This window comes from Phoca vitulina, unplaced genomic scaffold (genome assembly GCF_004348235.1).
Source record: "Phoca vitulina isolate PV1807 unplaced genomic scaffold, GSC_HSeal_1.0 scaffold25, whole genome shotgun sequence".
Classification (NCBI taxonomy): domain Eukaryota; kingdom Metazoa; phylum Chordata; class Mammalia; order Carnivora; family Phocidae; genus Phoca; species Phoca vitulina.
The window spans coordinates 12,900,768-12,926,149 of record NW_022589728.1 but is presented as its reverse complement, the minus strand read 5'-3'; the positions used below and the strand labels follow the sequence as shown (position 1 = coordinate 12,926,149).

The 25,382-nt window shown below is 44.4% G+C and overlaps 1 long non-coding RNA gene across 10 annotated transcripts in view; it reads right to left on the bottom strand.

The window, feature by feature from the left end:
• Positions 1–3,156: 3,156 nt before the first annotated feature.
• LOC116642919 overlaps positions 3,157–25,382 on the bottom strand; it is a 105,457-nt gene continuing 83,231 nt past the window's right edge. For 7 of the 10 annotated variants that reach the window (XR_004301435.1, XR_004301438.1, XR_004301436.1 and 4 more), the window contains 3 exons: positions 13,757–23,421; positions 3,466–3,661; positions 3,157–3,360 (listed from right to left, as the gene is read on the bottom strand). This is a non-coding gene — a long non-coding RNA (uncharacterized LOC116642919). The remainder of the gene's footprint in view (positions 3,361–3,465; positions 3,662–13,756; positions 23,422–25,382) is intronic. The other 3 variants (XR_004301437.1, XR_004301441.1, XR_004301439.1) reach the window with 3 other exon arrangements.

Below are 25,382 nucleotides of genomic sequence, written 5' to 3'. Positions count from 1 at the left end.
AATGATTTATTTATTTAAGAAAGAGAAAGAAAGAGCGCACATGTGCGAGGGGCAAAGGGAGAGGGAGAGAGAGAATCTCAAGGAGAAGACTCTGCACTGAGTGTGGAACGCTACGCGGGGCTCTATCTCACGACCCTGAGATCTTGACCTGAGCCAAAACCAAGAGTCAGACAGTTAACCAACTGAACCACCTTAGAAAAGCAGGGTTTTTTTATTATGTTCAGTGAGCCAGCATAGAGTACATCATTAGTTTTTGATGTAGTGGTCAACGATTCATTAGTTACGTATAACACTCAGTGCTCATCACAACACATGCCCTCCTTAATACCCATCATTTTAAAAGGGAGGGAATTATTTCTATTTCCAAAGCGTGCCCATCCCCCACATTCTGTAAGAACAAATAGCCCTCTAGAAGCCTTCTCTGTTGAGCCAAACTGGGAGTGAATTTTTCTTTCTCTGAACTCCCACAGTATTTATTCATTTAACATTTGTTAAATATCTACTAAGTGTTAGGCATATTTTTACAAACAAACCTGCAAGGTAACTATTATTATCCACCCATTCCCACCCCTACCCTACACCATTATTTTAAAGATGGAGAAGTAGAGACAAAACAAGCTAAGTAATTTGGTAATGATCATGCTGCTAGCAAAGAGTCCAGGTTCAAACACAGGTCAAAATCAGACCAAAGATCTCACTCTTTCTACAGAAAAAAAATGTAGCTGAGCCTTCTATGTCTCAGGTCTCATGGTCTAATGGAAGAGAGAGAATTTATTTGTAGATTTTATTTTTAATGACAGGTTTTTTAATAACAAGTCCCATATTAGACTATTGGCTAATGAAAGTCAAACTCTCTGCCAAATAATGCTTATCTTCTTAGGGACTATATAGCTGTGTGCAGCAAGCACTCAATAAGTGAGTGATGAACAGATCTGTGAATGGGGAAGGAATGAGTGAAAAAATAAATATATTCCATGAAGGATCACTGCCCACTTCTGTTTGTTAGTTTCTTCAACATGGCTTATGATAAATGTTTTGAAAATATTGTTGGGGCGCCTGGGTGGCTCAGTCAGTTAAGCATCTGACTCTCGATTTTGGCTCAGGTCCTGATCTCAGGATTGTGAGATCGAGACCCACCTCGAGTTCCTTGCTGGGCATGAGGCCTGGTTAAGATTCTCTCTCTATCTCTCTGCCCACCCCCCCCAAAATAAAATAAAATATTGCCATGGTTTTAGAAGTTATTAGAAAAAAACCAGTGGAAGGAAATCAGAAAGTCTGTGGTTTATATACCTGAAACTACTAACAGTTCATACCACTGAATATGGTAATTTCCACAAGCACAGAAATTATGATGAGCACAAGCAATATAAAAAAATAGCAGTATATTAGACAAATGTAAAATTTGTCTAATATTTAAGGAGATTGTAAAATGTTTTTTCCTCCCAGGACAGATTTAGAAGCAGAGGACATATATCTGACTCTGCATGAAATTGACAACCATGTAACTAGCAAGCGAACTGAAATTTACAAGAGTTGTATTTAGAAACTTACTTTAGAGATGAAGCCCAACAATATATAACTGTTCCCATTCTTTATCATAAATATAATACACATAAAAATCAGATGAAAGGAATGCTACTCAGAGGAAGTGCTAAAAACTACATGTATCAATATCATCAACAAATGATAGCCCAACACCAAAAAACTATATTGACTTCAATGAAGGAAAGCCTTATCATTTCACAAGTGATTTATTATTCCTTTTCACTAAGCTTGATTTTCCTAGAGATTTGAGGTATTTGACCTAAAGACAATAGCCAAGCAGTTCTATTTAGAAGATAGTCTGTTTACTAGCAAACATATACTTACAATGCATAGTGTCGTTTTATTTTATGTTGTGATATAAGCTGGGGAGTGTGATTTTATTCATTGCATGAGCACCATATTTAAAACCCCTTTGGTGTTATATATGGTAAGCAACAAATGGACCCATTAGCTCTGCTTAAATCTCCATTCTAAACTTGAATACTCTGAATCAAGTTTTTACAAATTTAATCTGTCACAATTTTGAATGCATCTTTCTGGGTCTATCCCTTTTTTTAAAGTGAATTAGACAGCCTGATTATATTAAGTAAGGTTTGTTTTTTATGTATGTTTATAAAAAGAGCATTACCCAACCAAATATTCAACCCAGATGGATCATGAAAATATATAACCTCTGCAAATTAAAACATATCCTTAAAACATCTTAAACCAAGAGAAACAGTAAAGGCACTTGAGAAACTATTAAAGAAATACTTTACTTTTAGTATTTTACATTCTAAATATGGGTCTGGAATTTATCCCCATGGATGAGAGTTGAAGTTGAAGGAGTAGATAAGATTACTGAAGAAGAAAGTCATGAAGGACAGAGGTGGACAAAGGATAAAAGCTCAATGGAAATTTCTCCAACTGGGTGTTGAAGACAGTGGACAAAGCCAAAAGACAAACTGGGGAAGTTGGAGGTGAATTGGGTGGTGCAGTCAGCAGAATGGGGGTGGTGGTGAGGGGCACATTGGACGCTGGAGTTTAGTAGACTAGAAAGAAGGTGGTACCATTTGCTGGCATCTGAGCAACCAGCCCAACGCCTGTCCACCACTGACACATCTCCCACGATACATTTACGGGTCTTCGTACAGGCTTTCTTTCCACAGGCTTAAAGAAGTTATATATAATATATATAATATGATGTTTTTTTCTGTGAAGTTAAACACAAGCACTGAGAACACAGAAATCATACCCTCTAAATTCTTAAAGATGTGTCAGTATACCTTGAAAATTATAAAATACATAGGAAAATGCATAAATAATAAATAACTTCATATATACCCATACCCATATCTATGGAAATGCCTTATTAAGTAACATTCTTTGGCCAGAATAAGACTCAAGAAAGTGGCACAAAGATATGTGAGCAGTCAAGGGGCAGGTGAAATTCAGTGTGTAAAACTATAGTATGCTAAATACTGTCCCCCAAAGGATCCATGTTCTAATCCCCAGCATCTGTGCATATTACCTTATGTGCCAAAGGACTTTGCAGACGTGATTAAATTAAGGATCTGGAAATGGGGAGATTATCCTGTATTGTCTGGTGGACCCAAAATGTAATCACAAGGGTCATTAGGAGAGAGAGGAGGAAGATTTGAGTAATGAGGAGAGGAGGGAGGAAGGGATGTGATCCTGAAAGCAAATGGGTTGAGGGTAAGGTGAGGAAGGAATCAAAGAAGCCGATTCTCCCATGGAGCCTCCAGAGGAAACCAGCCCTGTGGATGCCTTGATGTTAGCCCAGTAAAACTGCTTCCAGACTTCTGGTTTCCAGACCTGTAAGAAGATTGCTTTGTGTGAGTTTAAGTCACCGTGTTTGTGATTGTTTCTTAGAGCAGCAGGAGAAAATGAATGCAGATGCTTTTTTGGAAAAATACTCACCTTTATGGCACAACATGCTGTTGTCTGCTTTTCTCTAGAAAACCCCGTGCAAGCATGCTAGCCTCTATAATGGATGTTCCTTGAGTGGAAGCCTTTCTCTTTTTCCTGCCGCCTCCACTGCAAAGAGCTGGGCTTGCAGCGGCTGTGTAATGAGCATCTGGTCCCCGGTCAGCAGCGGGATCGGGTTCGTGGGCGGCTGAGGAGAGGAAGGTGGAAGGGAGAGCTGATGATGCTGCATGAGAAAGAGGGGGTGGGGATGCTGCCAGGCACAGATTAAAGCAGGAGGGCCCCAGCAACAGGCCCCCCACTTTTTGGGGGGGCTCAGAAGGGCTCCTTCAGGCCCCAACTCAAAGAGCGCGTCCTAAGGTCAGCAAGTATTGTGGTGAAAGATAGGAAAAGAACCAGAAATGCTTGAAGACTTGAGAAAATGTGCTGCTTCATCTTCTAATGTCATCAAAATGCTTGTTGTCCTCAGGCATCATCTGGACAATAAAACAGAGGGAATAACTTGTGGAAAACCACGATCTGATTCTCCTTGGAATAACGCCTACAGCCCAGTAAGCAAGCCTCCACAATGCCCTGCTAAAGCTCTAGAAGGCCTGGAGGATGACACTGAACTGCTAAGAGTCCTGTACACAATACAATGTGTGTATAATCATACCGTATAAGGAATGCACGAAAAGTATGTGAGGGGATAAAACCACCCACCGAAAGCTTAGAGAGCTGGGAGAGGAAGTGGTGGGCAGTGCCCAGAACCAGAGGGCAAAGCATTCAAGGGCAGGCAGAACAAGAGACACCCAGGGGGCGGGGGAAAGGAACCACTGGAGAGCCGGGAGGGAGAAGAGGAATATGGTGGGAAGTCTGAAGGCGAACAGGATCCACGCTATTGGAAGCAGAAGATAAGGACGGAAAAAATGACAGTAGCAATATGGGAGATACAAGAACCTAATTTTCAAGGGGTGCTGGGAGCAAAGCAGGGCCAGAAGGGAGTGAGAAGCGAGCTGGGAGAGAAGAAAGGAGGTGCCTGACAAGGTGGTGAAGAGCAGAGGGAAGACCAGTCCCCATGATGGAGTCAAGATGTCTCACACCCCATGTGCCTTAAGTGTTGTAAGATGCACCCCAAGAAATGTATCACTATACATAAATATCCACCTATGCAAAGGATTTACTTTCAGAGGGAGGCAGGAAGGAGGGGATGGAAAAATGAGAGAGGATTAGATATCACTCTTAATTATCTACATCCTGAGATGATTTCTGGAAATAGTGAAAAGCGGGGGAGTTGGAGCCAGTGCAGTGCGAATTGTCCATGACCCTCATTTTAAAAGAATCCTTCTGACTGCGCTGTGCGAGAAGGAAAATGGAAAGGCAAGCCGGGTTAGGAGGCTGTTGCAGTAATGGTCAGGAAAGTGATGAGATGGAGCCTATTCACGGGCAGAGGGGGCATCAGGAGAAACGAAGGTGGGATTTACAGAGACTCCTCGGAGGGGCTGCGGTGAGGAATAGAGGGGCAGCACCGGGAGCAGGAGGAGGCAGACTCTGGAAGGGGCTTGGCCGCTCTCCAGGGAGGCCCTCTTACCTTTCCCTGCCGCAGGGCAGGCTCAGCGGAGGACCGACTGGGTAGAGGTAAATTGTACGTAGAAAGTAGGAAGTGACAGAAAGCACCCGGATGACCTCAGTTTTCTCAATGAGTCACGAGGTGAGGCTGTCTGCTGAGAGTGAGGGGGCAGGAGTTAAGAGAAGTGCTGAGGTCTATAAATAGTCTTCTAACTGATTAGCGCTGAGGAGTGAGAGTGTGAGTCTGTCTGAATGCTTTAGAAGCCTGACGAAACTGTGTCCACTGCTGGCGGGGCCAGCTCCCACAAAGAGCCGAGAGACAGGTACACTCATACGCCTAACTTACAGACTTGGGCGCCCACGGAAGTCTTAGCCACAGCTAAATGGGATTAAGGCCTCAAAGAAGCTATTGATTCCAAAGCGGCAGCTCTCTAAAAAATGGTTTGGATTATAGCTGTGGATTTTTTGTTTGTGTTTTCAAAACATATGTCTTGTACATATATAGAATGAATAGTTTCTATAATACACACACATATATGCACACATAAATAATGATAGCAACCAGGGGTGCCCGGGTGGCAAAGTTGGTTAAGTTTCTGCCTTAGGCTCCGGTCATGATCTCAGGGTCCTGGGATCAAGCCCCGGGTCAGATTCCCTGCTCAGCGGGGAGTCTGCTTCTCCCTCTCCCTCTGCCCCTCCCCCCCCACTTGTGCTCTCTAAATAAATAAATAAAATCTTTTAAAAAATTAATTATAGCAACTATTCATTCACTATATACTTGCTGAACACGTTCTATGTGCCAAGAACTATGCTAGACCCTGGAGGGACAGTAATGAGCCAAAAAACAAGATGTCTGCCATTATGGAGTGAACAGTCTGATGGTTAATACAAGGAGGCATTCAAATTGATGTAAAAGTATAATGTGGAGGGTGCCTGGGTGGCTCAGCTGGTTACGCATCTGCCTTCGGTTCAGGTCATGATCCCGGGATCCTGGGATCAAGCCACACGTCGGGCTCCCTGCTCAGTGGGGAGCCTGCTTCTCCCTCTCCCATTCGCCCTGCTTGTGTTCCCTCTCTCGCTGTCATTCTGTCAAATAAATAAATAAATAAAATCTTTAAAAATATATATATAATGTGATTAGTGCTGTGAAGAGCTATACACAGTGCAGTGAGAAGATATAATCAACACAGGTCAGGTCCTGAGGGCGAACTGATTCTATCTAGGTCATAGATGGACATGTTCATGCTCTTCTCCCTAACTACATTATGATTCCTTTCAAGTTGCAGATCACTGCCTACTTTTTCCTGTTTATGGCACCTGACACATGACCATGCACACAGCAGGTGCTTAATGTGTGTTTGATGGCTAAGCTGATGCCATGGGATGTTCATCAGCAATGTCAGTGGCATTCCTTTCAAAGGAAAACTACAGATGGGCATCTTAGTCATAATGGAAGAGCCCCATTATCTTGCAGATTTGGCAGGAACAACACACTCACATGCCACTTACAGACTCTCGCATCCCTAAAATGTAGAGTGTCATTGACATTTTTCCTTTTAAAAGAACACAAATCACAGTGTTCTTTGCAACAATGTATATTGAGGATCTATATACTTATTCCTCCTTATTTTTCAAGGCAGCTCCCACTGACTGACATAGGTTATAGTAGAAATTGGGAAGAATTGTCTAATGGGTACAGAATTTCTGTCTGGGCTGATGGAAATTTTCTGGAAATGGATATTGCAGATGGTTGTCCAACATTGCGATGTACTTACTGCCACTGAATATACAATTAAAATTGTTAAAATGGTAAATTTCATGTTGTGTATATTTTACACAATTTAAAAAATCCAAAAATAATTCAAGCTTGGGGATTGTAAAAATAGAAAGACATACTGGTTATGAGTAAGTGTGACCTTTTTCTTAAAGCCTTTCAGTGGTTCCCCATGTTTTTCTGATTAAATCCCTCTCACTACAACCAGGCTCCTCATGGACTGGGTCCTGCTCCTCCTCCGTACATTCTTCTTGAACCCTATGTTCCAGCCAAGCCAAAGAGTTTGCAATTCTCCCGTCATGCATTTATTTTAGATGCCTCAGTGCTTTACTTGCATACATTCTAAGCTCTGGGATGCTATTCTCAGCCCTAACCCACCAGCACCTTCTCATATACCTGAGGCTAGCCTCCTCTGGAGAACTTGTACCAATACCCATTTCAAATCATCCCCACCCTCATAGGGAAATGGCTACTCTCTCTCTCTCTCTCCCAGCCTCGCTTACCCCGTGTAGATCACTATCATGGTGAATATAACATTTAATGCAGTCGTTCATTTATAGGTCTGTCTTCCTGTGCTATACCATGGGGCGCAGGGGCAAATCCTTTGTCTTATTTATGTAGCATGACGTTAAGACCTCTGGCTCGAACCGTGTGACCTGGGACAAGATATTTAACCTCTTCTAGGTCAGTTTCATCTTCCATACAATGGGAATAATAACAGTCTCTTGTCCTAGAGTAGTTATGAGGAATAAATGAAATAATGTGCGCCAAGTGCTCAGAAAGTGTCTGACACACAATCGACAATTAAGTGTTTGAAGAGAGGAAGTACATAAGCAGTAATAGTTGTTTGGTGGTTTAAAGGTTGAACATTTAAGGTCAAGAGTTGACAAGAATGATAAAAATCCTAATCCCAAATGTTTATTTAGAAAGATGCATGAAGAAGTTGAATGATTGGAAAAAAGAACAACATCAAGAACTTCTTTTGGTATGTGTGTCATTATGTAGTCAAAATACTTCCCAGGGCTTCCCAGGTTTCAACTTTCTGCCATAAACTCTTCCACTCCCTTCAGAGCCAGCCTGATCAGGCTACAGAGGTCCTTATAACTAAAATATCGTAGTCATCATAGGAAACAAAAACAAAAACTCAAGGAAACCAGTCAGAAAGGTTTATTGCAAGAGGCTTCAATACCAAACCACTGGAGGATCCTCATGCTTTAAAGAATGTAATACGGTCCTGCTATAGAATCGGAGATACTTTTGAGTACTTTTTCTATACTGACCCACTTACACCAAATTTTGGCAAACTAGACTCTTTGCTGGACGTTAAATCAGAAAGTAACCCTTTCTAAGTCAGCTTGGCTTGGATGTGGATTCTTATTTTACACGAATAGATGCTTGCTATTTTCAAGGTGTGCAGCTGCTTGTGCAGTGAAGATAAAACGTGATGTGATGCATACACATCGTCTCTTATGAGGCAAAACTCACTGCAGTGGTCATTGCCTGAGTCCTCCTGGTCTGCACCTGATTCTTACACAGTCCCATTAAAACTGACTCCAAGCCCAGCCTCAGGGGTGGGGCTTGTGACCCAGGCCTGTGCCATCAGCATGTCTCATTTCCCTGTCCACTGATGTTCATGGATCTCATGTAGCCTAGTCAGAGCCAAATGAAATGCAATGATATTTTTCCTGAGTCTTCTGGGAAAGAGACTCTCACTCATAACCTCTGACCTAAAACATAAGAGAATGAATCGAGTTAGCAGGGACCTTTCTGGTACCCATAAAACTTAAAGCTGAAGTCAACATAAAGAAAGCCAGAACAAAGAGATAGAGATAAAAAAATAAGCAGGTGCTACTGATATGCTCGAGCATCGACTAGAGTTGTTCCTGAGGTTAGCTCTTTTGGCTTCTGAATCAGTAAATTCCCTTTTTGACTAAGCTAGTTTGGGTTGGGTTTTTCTGTAACTGCAACTAAATAATCCCAACTGGCATTCATCAAAGCCACTCTTTCCAAACAGGAGCTCCATACTGTGATTCCCGAAAAAAGATAACTGGTTTCTCTAGAGAACTCATATATGAATGAATCAGGGCATATTCAAGAGAGTAAGTGTCTGGGTAAGAAAATCTCTCCTTTGGGGATGCCTGTGGTTCACATTTCTGTGTGGGCCAGGAAACTCGTATAAATTTCACCTGTTGACACATTTCCTTTGCAAGCATTTTGCTATTTCAGGGGGAGGAGCCGGAAACAGAGGTGGAGAAGGGAAGGCGTGAGGCAAAATATGAATGATTATGCAGGAAGCAATATAGCTGATGGCCTTTCAGCAAAGGGCTGGCATGTGGGTACATGTGGTGTGAATTCACAGTGGAGGAACTAATCCGGCAACATTATCTGATCTGGAACAACAAGAAAAAGAAAGAGTCTCTTTCCTTTTCCTCTGATTTGATATGTCTAAAAACCTTTACCAAGGTGACAGGCTGGTAATGAAAGTATCCAACCAGACACTTTGACTTTGGATTGTCCTAAAGTGGGGTCCTGGGATCTGTGTTGTTTTCCAGGGACTATTTGTCATTTCATTTTCAGAACGAAGCTGGATTTTGGTTCTATAAAAACAAGGCAGGTTCTGGATTGAAAACAAAAGTCAAACATGCTGATGCTTGAAGATAAAGAAGTATGGAGTTGCACAAATTCTTCTGAGTAATAGAGGCTGGTCTCAAGCCTGGGGCTGAAGAGACTGTGGGAGCAGAACCAGAGTCTGTGAGGTTATTTCTTCTGTGAAAAGAAAAAAGCCCGAAGCAATAATCTGAGTAATCTAAGTCCAAAGCTGCTCCCATGGAAAGCAGCGGAGCTTGCAGGAAGGGGCTTAGACTTTGGTAGCAGGACTGGTTACATAACTTGCTTCCATCCCTAATTGGCTCTGTGGCCATAGATAGGTTAGTTTTCCTTCCTGAATCTGTTTCCTCATCTGTAAACTTCAGTTAGGTTCCTGAAAGAAGTAAGTTAGTTGAATTACATCAGGAGTCTACGGCCCATAAAAACTCAAATAAATGACAATTGCCTTATTTCACTGAACCTGGGGAGACTTACACTGAGGGTGGGGCTGCAGGTACCTGGACATGGAGACCTTGTACTTATTTGGCAGGCAGAGGGGCCAAAGTTCAGTTTCATCTTAATGTGATTTTTTTTTTGTGGAATATCAACAGAAAAATACCTATTTGAAGCCAAATTTCTGCATTTCTGTAGATTCTTCTAAGCTCAGCAAAATTTTGTCCCTAAGCTGCTGAACAACCAACTCTATAACTTCAAACTGGGTGGGCATAAACTTAAAAGATTTTCATTGGACCATCTGTTTCTCAAGAGCAAGAATTGAGTCTTATTCCTCTTTTTAGGTAAGATGCGTAGCCCAGTGCCTTAACTGATTGCTCAAGAAATTTTTATTCTCTTGTCTAGAAAAATGAATTCATCCTTAGGACAGCCAAACTGAACTTCTGTTGGAATGTGCTCAAAGTGGGAAGGAAGGAAGAAGAAGGAGTAACTTTCTTTGTATATCAGTTAGGGTAAGGTTAAGCTGCTGAGGGGTAACAAAAAGACCCCAAAATTCAGTGGCTTCAAAGAAGACAGAAGTTTATTTCTCTACCATGCCACAGTTCAAAGGTGAGTAAACCTGCTATACAAGGTCATTCTGAAATCCTCAGGGCACTGTCTTCACCAGCATGATCAAAGCTGGATCATTGGCTTGAGGACATAAAAGAGCCTGGAGAACAACACACACTGTTTTAAGGACTTATTCCAAAAATAGCACACTTCATTTCTACTCATGTTCCATGAGCAAGAACTCAAGTCATATTACCCAGCAACGGGAGAGGCTGTAGAAGGAATGCATATTCATTAAGAGGATTAAAGATGAGCCACATGATATTTGCAAGGCATATATTTGACAAAGGTCTTGCATGGGAATATATAAAGAACTATCAATACTCAATAATTAGAAAACAAACAACTTAAAAACAATGAACGAAAGATTTGAACAGCCACTAAAGAATATAAACAGATGGCAAATGAGCACATAAAAACATGCTCAACATCAGGAGTCATTAAGGACATACAAGATACCACAACACATCTATTAGAATGCCTGAAGTTACAAAGATAGACTCTATCAGTTGTTGGTGAAGACATAGAGGAACTAGAACCCTCATACATTGCTAGTGTATAAATCCAAAATGGTACCGCCAAATGGAAACAGTTTATCAGGTTCTTCAAAAATCAGATGTATACCTACTGTATGACTCAGTCTTTCTGTCCCCAGATATTTACCTAACCAAAAAAAAAAAAAAGCATATGTTCCTACTCAGACTTATACATAAATGTTCATTGCAGGTTTATTTGTAATATCCAAAACCTGAGAACAACCAAATGCCCATCAAAAATTGGAACAGATAAACAAATATTATACCATCTGATGAAATATAACTCAGCAATAAAAAGGAATGAGCCCTTGAAATATACAAACAGGATGGATGAATCTCAAAATAAGAGTGAAGAAAGGCAGATCAAAAAAAAAAAGAGGGGAGGGTGTATGCAGTATAATCCCATTTATATAAAATTGTAGAAAATGCAAATGAATGTACTGTAATAAAAAGATCAATACTTGTCTGGGGAAGAGGAGGTAAGGGAGAAAGGGACAGAGATGGGGAGAACTACAAAGAAGTACAAAGAAACTTTATGGAGTAATGGATGTATTCTATATCTTGACTGTGATGATGTTTTCATGAGTGTAGAACACTTCACTTCATAAATGTGTACACTTTTTAAATGTGCAGTTTATTGTATGTCAAGTCTACCTCAATTTAAAAAGTATATGACCTTGGGGAGCCTGGGTGGCCCAGTGGGTTAAGCGTCTGACTCTTGGTTTTGGCTCAAGTTGTGATCTCAGGCTTGTGAAATCAAGCCCCACATCAGGCTTCATACTCAGCATGGAGTCTGCTTGGGATTCTCTCTCCATCTCTCTCTGCCCCTCTTCCCCCACCCCCCACTCTTTCTCAAATAAATAAATAAATCTTTTTGCAAAGAAGTATATGCTGTTTATTTTTAAGGATAATTACACAGAATTTGCTGTATCCAAATAAGTATCCTCCACACACAGTTTCTTTGTGTTACTTTGACATTAAATTCTGGGAGATGCTGGACCAGAGGAAGGGAGACTATGAAAAGAAGATTCCTGTTGATAAATAAGACTTAAGGGAATAAGCTACAGTTCTAGGCCCAGCTTCTGGCTCATGTGCTTCTCAAGCACCAGCCAAGTTTCCATCTCTGGTCCAGATTCCATACAGTGAACACCCCCATCCGCACAATCCTAGTAAAATCCCCACCCACTACCAATCCACAGCACCTGGGACTTTGCACCCCAGCCTCAGCCCCGCCTTCCAGACCGCACCTTGCCCTTAAACCCTGCTGGCTCTTCAGTTCAGTCCACTGGCCAAGTTTCTAGCTAGGCCAGTGCTAACCTGGCCCACTGGGTCATTTCACTTTCCCTGACTTTCCCAACAAAGTGAGAAAAGCTCTCGTATCTGCATCACACTGAAAAATTGCTGAAGACATTTCCCCAGAATTTTAGGTAGCATCAATGGGACTTTCTCTCCCAACACGCCTTCCAAAGGTAGGTTCCAGTCTAATCCCTTTTGCAGTGGCATGCTCCTTGCCAACAGCGTGGCACATTCATTTGGGCGACACTCTGGAATCTTCCTATGTGAAAGGGTGAAATATATAAAGGCATCATAAAGGAATTCTAGAGGGCTTGGGCGGGATTATTCTAAGAATTTTATCCATCCACTTCAAGAAATTTCTTCTGTTGATCTTTAGGATTACTACTGAAACAGCCAAGGCTTTTGCTGATTTATCCCAGAATATCATCCTTGTTGGTGCACAGTCGTGCAGCAGAATTGCCAATGCAAAGGCTTTTGTTTTTTTTTCCTCTGACTGGCTCAAAGTGGGATACCAGAACTAAGTTAGAAATAAGCCTGATAAGAATGAGAAGATTTAAGGATTATAACTGGTTCTCATAAACTCAGTTCAGGAGAGCTGGGGGAAGTGACTCTCATCTTCCAACATGTACCCAGGCAGAGCCCAAGCACAGAGTGTACAAACCATCCTCCCTGTAGAGGCGAGATTTTTCTTGGAAGGAGGGAGGGAGAAAGAGTGTGTGTGTGTGTGTGTGTGTGTGTGTGTGTCCATGTGTCTGTGTGAAGTATGCTCGGGTTAGCTGAGCTTGATCAATGGAAACTGTGCTAACAGGAATAAAGAGACGTTGATGAATCAAGGGAATATGTGAGAGAAGAGAGACAGGGCATAGAAAATGCCAGAGGTGAGCTAGTTGAATTCTGGGACAATGAGATCGGGGCTATCCTGTTGCCCGAAAGCCTTACCTCTTGGGTTCCCGGAGCAGAATCTGCAAAAACAGACTGCAGAAAAGCCTTTTCTCCAGCCAGAATTCTTAGTAGGCAGTCATGTGGGGGTAATTACTCCTTTGTCTGGCTCCCACTCAGCCCCTCTGACTTCTGCCTGAATGGAGGGAACTATTGTTGCGGCTGGAGCTCGGTAAAGTCAGTGGGGTCGGAGACAGGGAGCCTCACTCACAGAGGCACCGCCGTTCTCACAAAGGCCCGGGGGTCTTACCTTTCTTTCCCTGTGTGGACAAAGGCAGGAAGGAAACTGGAAGTGATTGATGTCTCACCGAAGTCAGGCACTGTGCTAGGTGACTTCTCCTTCAGTATGTAACCTAACTCCGACAATGACCCCAGGAGACAGGACTTCTCAACTCCGTTCTCAACAGAATAAGGGGCCACGGAGAACAATTTACAGAATAGTAAGCCTTAGAAAGGTTAAACAAGTTGCAGTAACTTCACAGCTAACTCTGTGGTGGGCTGGAGCTTTGTTTCCCCACCTGCCCGAGTGTGGGAGCTGACTCACCGGCGGTAGGACGTTATGACAGTCAGGTATGCGGTGATGAATGATATCCAGGTCTTCCAGAAGGACAGGGAGGGAGACATCTTGATTCTGCCTGCTTCAGGCCACTAGGATATTTTGGTGTGGAGCCCCTCGTTTTCAAATGATGTACAAGAAAACAAGATCAAGTCAACTCCTTTAGCTATAGACTCTTTTCTTTTTCTCGTTTTTTGAGAGGTTACTTTAGACCAAGATTTTAAGATGTTTCATTCGAGTCTAGAAGCCAATGAAATAAAAATAGAAAAGCAGAACTGAGTAGAAAATAAAGGAAATTAATTTAATAACAGATTTTGTTCAGTCTCTCTGGGCCTGCCCCAATGAGTATCCCCAAACAGTCTAGGAGTGAGAGCACGACCACTGCTGAGTAAAAAACCTCTTGATTATGGCTATAGAAGGCAGAAACTATTATATGTGTATCCAACACTGGCATACCCCTAAACTACACTTCCCAGCCTCCCTTGCGATGCGGGGTGTGGCCATGGTCCAGCATCAGTCCTGCTCTGGTCAGTGGAAAATGAGCAGAACTGATGTGTGTCAATCCCAGGTCATAGAACCACATGCAATCCCCCATGTGCTTTTCTCTTCCAAGCGGGCAAGAATGAATCAACTCTGGGGACTGTCTTGGGAGCCACGAGATGGAAGGAGCCCAGGCCCTTGACTCACATTGTGGAGGAGAGCTGCTGGACGAGAAGTATCCGCCTTGGACAGTTACATATTACGATAGAAACTTTTACGTGCAAAGCTGCTGAGATGTGGGGATTTCGTTGTGATAGCAGCTAGCACACCCTTAGCTAATAGACCAGAGCCCTCGTTCCACTCACCTTCCCAGAGATCATGAGGTGAGCCCCAAAGCACCAGAGCCCCGAGAATGAAAAGTACATTCCCAGGGAGACAGGCCCATCTACCTCTGAGCCTCCAGGGTTTTCCTCACCTTCAGTGTCTGTCCCACCTACAGAAGTGTGGAGAGATTTTGGAAAACATTTTCTGCATATGATTTAGAAAGCAGAATTCAGTTGTGCCACCAAGAATATACTTCATGGAATGATAAAGCCATAAAGGAAAACATTTGTTTTCAGACTGATTGTGGGAGAAAACCCAAGTAAGTGAGCAAAACAAGAGTGAACGATAGGGTTTTTCTGTCATTTTATTGCAGTAAATAAAAAGTAGGCAAAACCACCACCGCCTGCCAGAAATCCTCAAAAACTTGCTTTTGTAAATACAGAAGATTTATGTGTACCCGGAATCAATTGTTTGGGTGCAACGTGACATTTTAAAGTGCTTGACAGCTTTTAAGACAGTTTTTCCTTTAAACACATTAAATTCACCCTTCCTACAAATGTGTTTAGTCTGGTAAACTCTACCTGTAATTATCTAAGCAACAAGTCAGTTGCGTTTCGGTTTCTGTCAAATACTACAAATTTCCACTGTGTGGCACTACGTTTAATGAGGATTATTAAACCCGTATCCTTCCTATTCCGTGACGGGGGTGAAGTCTGCGGTTGGAAGGAACTCTCAACCACAGTCAGGTGATGAAAGGGTGGATGTGAAAGGTGTGTCTTCTCCAGGAACAAAAGAAATCCTGAAAGAGAAGGAAGCAATGAGGTGACAGCTTGAGAGGAAAGGCTTTATCCCAAGACCTCCGGTGCCCAGCTACTGCAAGGCTCTCTGAAGGCTTGATCGGTGTGCGAAGCGTAGGCAACCAGGGATTATCACCGGAGCATAATTTCTGTTGGTTAGGGTGCAAAAAGAGAAGATCGGGGCTCTCCCCAGGTAAACTCACGCACCTGCCCAAGTACAGGAAAGCCGTTAGACAGTCTGACTACCCTATCTGCGCGCAGAGCCAGAAGATGTGTAAAAACAAATTGCTTTCCCTTTCAGCACACGGGGAAGACACCCACAGGTGACATACTGGACCTTCAGAGCCAAAAGCCAGCATAAGAGGACGGGTGTCTGTTCCAGGTGTCTTTAAGGCGCTGCAATTTGTGCGGAGCTGGCCCTTTAAAAACAGCTCTAGACCAGATCAACCTCGTCCAGCAGAATTATTCAGTTTGTTTTAGCAACAGCTTCCCATGCCCTGGTCTCCCATTACTTCATCTGCATTCCCCAGATGCTGACCCTGTCCCCCTCTAAGCCCACAGCATTCCCCCCACGCCCCCGCCCCGCCCTGGCTTTCATAATCTCCTAGGGAACTCCCAGTACTGAGCCCTGGCGGGCCCCACAGGATGCCACCTCTTGGGTCACGGGTGGAACCTGATGCCCTTCCCCAGCTTCTCTGGTTGCAATCCTACCTGCCCCAGATTTCAGGCCTGCGTCAGAGACTGCTACAGGAGGAGGCAGGGAGGTGACCCTGTTTGGTCCTTCCCCAGGCTGAACGCCTCCATACAATTTCAGACAGCTAAGAATAGTCCCGAACCCAGGGGTCACTTAGTAAGGTTGCATTTAGAGGGTTGCGAGGCCAGGACTGCCAGGGTCTCTGACCAGTGGCTCAAAGCCCTAGCTCGGTGGTCTTTGCATGACCAGTGAGTCAGCAACATGTCCTTCTTCATACTCTCTGCCACTGTTGAGTAGCGGGCTTCAGGAACATAGTTAGAGCACCTCTGGATGCAAGAGACAGAAGGTTGATTCAAACTGGCTTAAAATAGTTTATTGGCTAGGAAATAAAATAGAGTCCAAAGGAGTAGCAGGACTTAGCATAGCTGCATCCAGAGCTGGTTCAAGCACTCTTGCTGGGGACTCGCTCTCTCTCCACCTTAGAAAGAGTGAATGCACACGACAAGCAGGATGTCTGTGAGGGGGCATGACTTACATCCCAACACTTAGCATCTTAAGAGAGGGGGGCCAATCTATCTTGACAGCTCCAGGAGAAAATGTCTGGAGGGAAGTCCCATTGGCCCTGTCCAGGTCACGTGCTCGTCTCTGAACCAATCACAGTGATTAGTCAGACCTGAACCCATAACCCCCCCTCCCCCCTGCCCCCGGTGGCTAAGGTAGGGGCCAGGAGCTGCAATCAAAGCGTATTGGAGGATTTACTCTGCAGAAAATGCGACTCGACAGTAGCCTTCACTTTGCTATGACCAGTTGTCATTTTCAGACCTTGCCTTAGCTGCCATGGATAACCATTCCCTCCTTGAAACACTGCATCTACCGTCCAGCGTCCCGCATTCTCCTGGTTTTCCTTTTCACCGGGCCTTTTATTCCCAGCCTCTTTGCCTGGTCTTCCTCACCTCCCTGGTCTCCTCATGCTGCAGCCCCGAAGCTCAGGCCCGACCTCTCTCTCTCTGCTGCCTTCCGCCTATACTCCGTTGGTAATCTCATTCTGTCCTGTGACCTTATATGGCATCTATTCACGGTGGACACCAAATTTATATCTGACTGCTTCCTCTCAGGAGCCCCAGACTCCACGTGGAGTCCTCCCCCAACATGGATGACCAACAAGCATCTCAAATACACTGTTCCAGCACTGAGCTCCTGATCGGCCCCCCAACCCCTTCTCCTTGCCATTAATGCAGTTGCTCAGACCAGACGACTCAAAAACATCTTTGTCTCCACTCTTGCTCATATGCCACGTCCAGGTGATCAGCAAATCATGGCATTCCACCTTCGAGTATAGACTCTATTACTCACCTCCTCCACCATTTCCAGTCTGGGCCAAGTCATAACATGCCTCACCAGTATGATCACAACCGCCTCCTAACTGGGAGCCCGTCCTTGACTTGTTCCTCTTTCTGTGTTCACTCAGCTCAGCAGTCAGAGTAAACCTATGAGCATAATCAGACAATGACTTCCTCTGGTCAACACCCTGAAGTGACCCTCGGCTTACTCAAAATAAAATTCTTACGAGTAGTCTGCAAAGCCCTACACAGTCTCCCCGCACCACCCCCTATTTCCTTCCTGACAGTCGACTGCCCTACCCCACTCCATCAGTTCCAGCCACACAAATTTCCTTGCATTCCTTCCATTCACCAAGCACGATTATGCCTCAGGGCATTTGCACTTGCCATTCCCTCTGTCTGGAGCCCCCTTCCCCCAGATGTCTACATGGCTTCCTTACTCGTGTCCATCAGATTTTTAATTAAATCCCTTCTCCATGAGACCTTCACTGACCATCCCAATCTAGAATTGCAAACCCCTTCCTGACTCACACGTCTTGTCTTCCTTCACTGCTTTGCTTTTTCTCCATAGTAGTGATTATATTCTAACACACCTATTTTTTTATATATTTTTAACTTATTTATTTCATTTAATTTTCCCTTACTTATTTTAGTCCCTGTTTCCCCAGCACTCGACTCTGCTGGAGGAGGGGTTTCGTCTGTGTGTTCAGTGCTGTAACCCCATCACCTCAGCAATTTAAGGAGTGAATAAAATGGAGTGACTTTCTCAGTCCTCCAATCTGGCCCCCACGGGGGTGTGGTAACCTTCAATCTCTCCTCTTGTCTCGCCCTCTCAGTCTCCTTTGCCAACAGTCCGAATGCGGGGACCAGGAGGCCGCACAGAATTACTACAAGATGGCCGCCTGTGACCAGGAAAGGTGAGGCCAGACCCCAGAAGGGCATGTGGGAGGGTTGGACAGCAGGGAAAATGGGGTGGGCTGTGACATTCCAATCATGGGAGGGGGCCCAGTGGGCAGCAGCTAGACCGGGGCCTGCAGTCGTGGGCGGGAAACTGCATGGCCTCAGTCCTTTGTTAGGTTGGTACAGGGCAGATGCCAGGTCCAAGCAGGGCAGACAAGGGGACAGAGATCATGAGGCACGCTGAGGTCAAAATGGATAGGGGCCAGAACACAATGCCCAGCAAGCTCTGTCACGGAGGCAGGCACTCTGTCACCCTTCCCAGGGCTGACGTGAGCTCTTTGAAGAGGCCAGGCTCTCCCAGCAGGGCTTCGTCTTCTCTTACCTTAAAGGGTCAGCTCCTTATCTCTTTCACTTGGCAGGCTGCACCTCTTCAGGCAGAACCCCTGTTACTGGTCTGGTAACCCCAGGAGGGCTGCCTCCACTGTCCTGGCTCATCCCGACAAGATGCCCCACCCTGCCTCCCCCAGCTGCAGCCAGTCCACTCACTTGCTTGCAGGAGACCCACCTCCCAGCTCCCCAACACCCGCAGCAATTTTTTTTAGCATTATGGAATGTAAAGGTAACTTAGAGACCCTCCAAGTCCAAGATCCTCATTTTATCAGTCGGAAACCCGGGGCCCAGGGGGTTAAGTTAGCTAGCAAGGGCAGTGCCCAGGGAGGATGCTCAGCTGAGGGCTCCTTACACCAGACCGCGCTGTCGAAAGTGGCCTCCATCCCAGAGGACAGGCTAATCACAGGCCAGGCCTGGGTGCTTTACCTGGGAATGAGAAGCTCCCTAATGCTCCAAGAATTTGCAGCGCGACCGGTCAAAGAACGCAGCCGCACTGCAGAGGAGTGTGTTTATACCACCCTCTTGCCCTTCTCTCTGTTCCCCGTTTCGTGATGGGATCGGGTGAGGTCACTCCTCTGCCTGATGAAAATCTCGGCCCTCGCCAAGCTGCTGCTCTCTCTAAGCTCATTATCTGACTGGCTCATACTTTCCCAGGGGTTGCAGGAAGGAGGAAAGGTAATTAAGTGTTTTGCTTAAATGGCCTTTTCAGTTGACAGAAATAGCTGCCCAGAGATGTGGTGGCCGCTCCTTCCCGGTTCTCTCCCAGGGAAAGAACAATGACAGTGCAAAGGTCAAAGGGACCAAGGCTGCCGCCCTCCCCCCCATAATCCCGAAAGTGCATCACCGGCAGGCAGATAATGGCGAAGAGGAAAATAAGCCCAGGTCGACCTTCTCCCCTCGTTGAAGGAAAGCCTCCGATTCCTGTGTCCGCATGACCATGGGTGCCACGTGTGATCAGGCCCACAAGAACCGGGCTTTTCTCCTGCCTCGAACAGCCCTCTATTGGACCAGCATCTTGTGTCTAAGTCTCTTTACAGCACAGAGTAGTCACTGCTCGGCATTAGAGAATGCATTATTTTGGGAGAAACGATACTGCCCTATGGAGCCCTTGTAGGCGGGGGATGGGACAGGAGCCGCAGACAAAGTACAAGGGTGCATCTCCCCCAGACTCCATTAATCGAGCCGTCAGTCAACAATGGGCTCAGACAAATGGGCAGAATACGCGCTCCCATGTAGAGAAGAATCTGGATGCCAAAGAGGTCATTACCAAAACATACAAGGAAAGTAAGAAAGGGAGGGTGGAAGCAGGCAAAAAAGAAAACAAAGTAAAAACGAGACTGTGACTTCCTGAGGTTGGAAACCACTGATAGGACCACAAGGAGCTGCTTAACTCAGACCACAAAGAGTTAAGTCTTGGCTAGCAGCACCTACCGATAAGTCCCGGGCACATTCAGCATCATTGTGTTAAAGATAATAGCAGCCTTATTATAACAGAGAGCCCCATATACATTAGTGCCCACACAATGTCACCTGTCTGTGAATTCAGCAGAATTTTGTTCACAGAATAATATGGTTTTGCCATTGTCCCAGCTTAGAACTACACATTCATTAATAGAAACAGTATCTCTGGCACTTCTATGCAACGCTAAGTCCCAAAAAAGGTTCATTATGGAATGTGGCCCCACAGCCAGTAATGGCCGTCATTATGACAATGTGCATTAATATCAAAGGATCTGTGATTATTTTTACATTTGTTCCTGGTATCATCAGTGATTCTCTAAATTGTGCACCTCTCTTGGTGTAATCAGGTGTCCTTGTAGCCTCTATCCATATGCAAAATTTCTTTGCAAGTTGTTAAAAATTGCAGAAGATATGCCTTATAGAATGTTTCTTAGCTGTCATTTTGTTTCAGATTGAACCTCAAATTGTAGTCAAGGTGACTTCACTGTCATTTAGTGGTATTTGGCCTAAATCAAATCAATCAGGTGCTTCAAAATTTATCATTGGAATGAATATACTGAAGACAAAATCTTTCCTCTTCTGTATATTGGGCTGGGATGGTTCGAGGTGGGCCACCGAAACTGGCGAAAGGAGAGAAATTGATACGTACAAGGAAACTCAGTGGGAAAAAAAATTGACTTTGCCAAAACGGTGTTTATTACTATAGAGATTCCTAATCTTACCCACTTCCAATTCTCCCTTCCTCTTGTAGGTGGGCGATGTGACAAGCTCTAGCCTGTGAAACAAAAATGGAAGCTGATGGTTGTTTCTGGGCCTAGTGATAGGAGAGTATGTGACACCTGTACCCTTTCTCCTCTTGTTCTGCAATGTCCTTGTAAAAGTTCGGCAAGCCGTATATTTCAGTGTGCTTTTCTGTGCATGCATTATGCGTTGATTAAAAAAACATAAAAATAAGAGGTGGTCCTGAGTAAATTTTACCCTCCATGGTGTCCTTCACTTCGAAAAATTCTGCCTTCTGGTGGCTCCTTTCACCAACATTCTTACTTTTGTTCACGGGATAATGAATAGAATACCTTCTCCCCAGGCCCAAGGACCAAAGGAGGGAGAAGGTCAGAGTTTCAGGTGTTCAAGATTTATTGAGCAAGTGCCTATAGGACAAACTGGTGAGGGAGAGAGGGAGTGAAGCGTGGTGGTGGGGAGAGGAAAGAGCTGAGCAAGGCTCTTGTATCAGGAAAGTCCAGCCTTGGCCTGATTTGAAGGGAGCTCCAGAGCATAAACAGAGCTGCAGACTCATCAATCCCACACGATGCAAAAGATCCTGCCTTTCATACCCCCTTTTGCAGTCAGCCATTGCCTGTGGGCCCCCCCCATCCTGGAAGTCAGTGCAAATTTTCCTGACAAGGCTGTTCCCATCAGCAGAAGGAAATGTTTTAGAGAAGGGAACAACTGATACCTATGAGCCACGGACACACAAAGCAGTGGGGCATTCCAGCCCAGGAGAGTGGATCCGAGCACAGGAGCACAGCTCCTATTACAGTCCACCCCTTTCACTATTCACTTTCACTTGTTCTCACAGCCAGTGCCCTCCATCCAGGCCTGTTTCTTCAGGATTCTGTGTCATAATTCCAAAGGAAACTTACAAGAGGATTGTTAGTGGGATGAGTTATAGCCCCCATGGCTGCAGCTGGTCCCAGGGCCATACTTCATCATCATTATTGCCCTGTTCTACCACCTATGGTTAATTCCCCTCACCCTTGGGTAGCACATCAGGGGTCCTAGGTGACTTTCATGCAGCATCTAAGTTCTTCGGACCATGCCCTAATCAGGCCATGTTTGCTCTACTTGCCCAATTGCAATTTAAACTGAGCCTGAAAGCACCAAGAGTCACCCCAGGAGGATCATCGAAATGCCAAACACATTGCCCCCAGTTTCCTGCATGTACCAGCAGTCCCTCATGATGTTCAGAATCAATTGTTCCTCCTTAAAATAAATTTTCCCTTGTCCAGTTGTCAATTGGCATAAGGAGACCATGTGACCAGAGGGCCCAGCTGTAGCTTTACATTTACCAGAATCCTTACTGTGTTTCTTGGTGTTAGCAGCACCTCTAAAAATCAGGATGTCTAAAACTGTATGGGTAGAAAACACAAATTTCTCAAGTCAGACATGATGATGGAAATGCTGATGACCAAAGCCATGGCTATTTTCTGGAGCCATGATTTTTACCTCTTACGGATCCAGCATGTATAATAGCATTAGTCTTAAAAAGTCTCCTGCATCTTGAAATAGTGCCTTACTTACCACAGGGTGTCATATTCAAGCTGGTGATTCGGCTGCTTTGTTGAAAGCCTTTCCCACCATTCTATCAGGTTGGCAACTTCTGAATGGTGTGGTATGGGGTAGAATCAGTGATCCCATGGTCCTGTGCCCACTGCCTTACCTCCTTTGCCATCAAATGAGTCTTTAGTCTAAGGAGACGCTGGGTGCAATCCCACGTCAGTGAATCACACACTGCCTGAGCCCTTGGATAGTGTATTGGCCAAGGTCTCGTGGGCAGAAAAGACAAATCCATGTCCAGAGTACTTGTCAATCTCTGTGAACATGAATCACCACTTTATTTAGGATGAAATGGGACTTAGATACTAGACTTACCGCAATGCCTTTCTGGTCTGCTCAAGGAACTCAGATTTGATTTTCAGTAGCAGCAGTAGCTAAATCAGCTTTGGTGAGAGGGAATCCATGCTGTGGGGCTCCATCTCTGCCTTCATAATTGTTCCATTCATGAGCCCATTGCAAGGGCAGAGGCTGACGTCAACCGGCCAAGTCATCCTATTTGTTTGGTTGTTCAGCACTTCTGCTGCAGTGGTTCTTGGTGTGTGGTCATATGCAACACAAAGATCTTCACACTTTATGACCTCTCCAGTAGGTCCAGTTACATATCTCATCCCCAGAGCTTCTTGTCCCCTCTCCTTCTGTGCTCCTTAAAAACCAGCCAAATCATCGGTCACTTACCCAGAGCCCATATATATTCTTACTTTAAGCCGCTTTTCTTGCTATCTGAAGTCAATGACCAGATGCAGTGCTGGTGCAGAACTGCCCATTGAAGGATATCTCTCATCACATCTTTCAGGGCCACAAGGGAAGCTGTCATGAAACAACAGTCCATTTTCAGCTTGTGTCAATATATCTAGCTGATCCATCTGTGAGTCAAGTTCAGGTTTTCTCCATCAGCTGGTCATAAGAAATCCCCTTTGTGGCAATAGATATGAGCTGAGGGGAAGACATTAATGCAAAGTTGTATGTGACATGAAGATTTGGGCCACCAGCTTATTTGTGTCCTATGGACCTGCTCAAGCCCAGTCCAGGATGTACCACTTCCATTCTATACTGGACTGCTGCTGAGTTTCTTTGACCTTGTATCTTGGTGGGGCTGATAGAACACAGGTTATGATAGGTAGTTTGGCATGTGCTCAATTGATGCTTACTCCGTATTTAGGTGGTCTGTCTCTACCAGTGCCCAATAACAAGTCAAGAGATATTTTTCAAATGGTGTAGGATACTCTGCCACAGACAATAGGCCTTGCTCCAGAATCTTAGAAGTCTGTGCTAGAATTCCCCGTTGGGGGCTTAGAAGAACCTCTAGTCAGCAGCCCTTTCTACTCAGATGCCTGAAGGACCATGAAGTCTGCTGGCTCATAGAGTCCAAACAGCAACTGTTTTTACTACAAGGACTTTTCTCGCTCCAGGTCCAATGCAAAATTAGCTAGCTTCCATGTCACTTAATAAGTTAGAGAAATATTCTCAAGTGTATAATATACTGCCTTCAAAACCCAAAAGATCTGACAATTATCCTGCTTCTTTCTTAGTAGTGGTAGGTTCAAGGTACCCACTGGTTCCTTACTTTGTCCTTACTAAGAACAAGGTACTTGTTTGTTCCTTTGGAGGGCTTATCTTGGCATACCCCAGACCACTGGACACTGGTAGAGACAGACCACCTAAATACGAAGTAAGCATCAATTGAGCACATGCCAAGCTACCTATCATAACTATCTTCACTGATGTGGTGGGTCCCTGAATCTTTGGAGAGTTTATCTCCTACTCTCTGGAGCATTCATCTTACTAAGGCATCCAAAGTACTTGAGTGGATCAATATTCTTCAGAAGGTCCAGCCAATCCAGATCCTTTCAGACTGTATTATGATAGAGTGCAAGAAAATCAATATATCCCTCAAACTAGAACATGGCTGTATACTGTTGTCTCTCCCATATGAACGCTAACTGCATTACTCTTCCTCTTTCCTTATGGAAAAGAATGCACAGACCAGATCAATAGCTGCATCCCTCATACCGAGGCTATGAGGATCTACACTAATTAAGAGCCCATCTGACAGAACCAGTGTAACTGAAGCCACTTTCTGATCATGTCTGCAGTAGTCCATTGTCATATGCCATGATCCATCTGGTTTTGCAAAGACCAGCCTGGCAATTATGATGAAAACCACTACTTTTGTATCATTTAAGTCATTTAGTGTCACACATGTCTGTCATTCTTTCCAAGAGGCAATTCTGCTTTTGATTTACTACTCTGGTGTGGCAATGGGCTTCCACTTGACTTTTCCTACTACAATAGCTCTTACTCCACAGGCCCAGAAACCAATAGGAGTATTCTACCAAGCTAAGTATGTTTTTACCAAATATATATTCAGGAATTTGGGGAATGACCACCTGTTGGTTCTATGGACCCATTAGACCCACCATGAGATGGACCAGAGCCATGACTCCAATAAAGCTAGGAGTCAACATTAACTCAGACCTATAACCACCAGCCTTTGGTCAAGCTAGTTATAACCTATTCCTCAGTGGATGGATACCCAAGTAAATAGCTTTAGATTCCTTTAAGGAAGTACTGGAGAATCACTACTCTATGCACTTGCCTCCATGTTGCAGAATCCATCCTTAAGAGACCTGATCTTGAATCAATGGGTGTCTGCGAACTGGCTCCAGTTTGGAACTTGGGCAATCAATCATGAGTTTCAACTGGGACCATGGGTTTCCGTTCTCTTCTTCATCCTTCTTCTCTTATGATGCCATATTTACCAACTACTGAATAACCTATGATGGATGCTGGATGTTGGAGATGTAGGGGTGAAAAAGATACAGCCTGTGGCCTCCTGGAACTTTTCCCTTCCACCTTCTCTTGATCATTTTCTCTTAACCACACAGGCTGAAAGA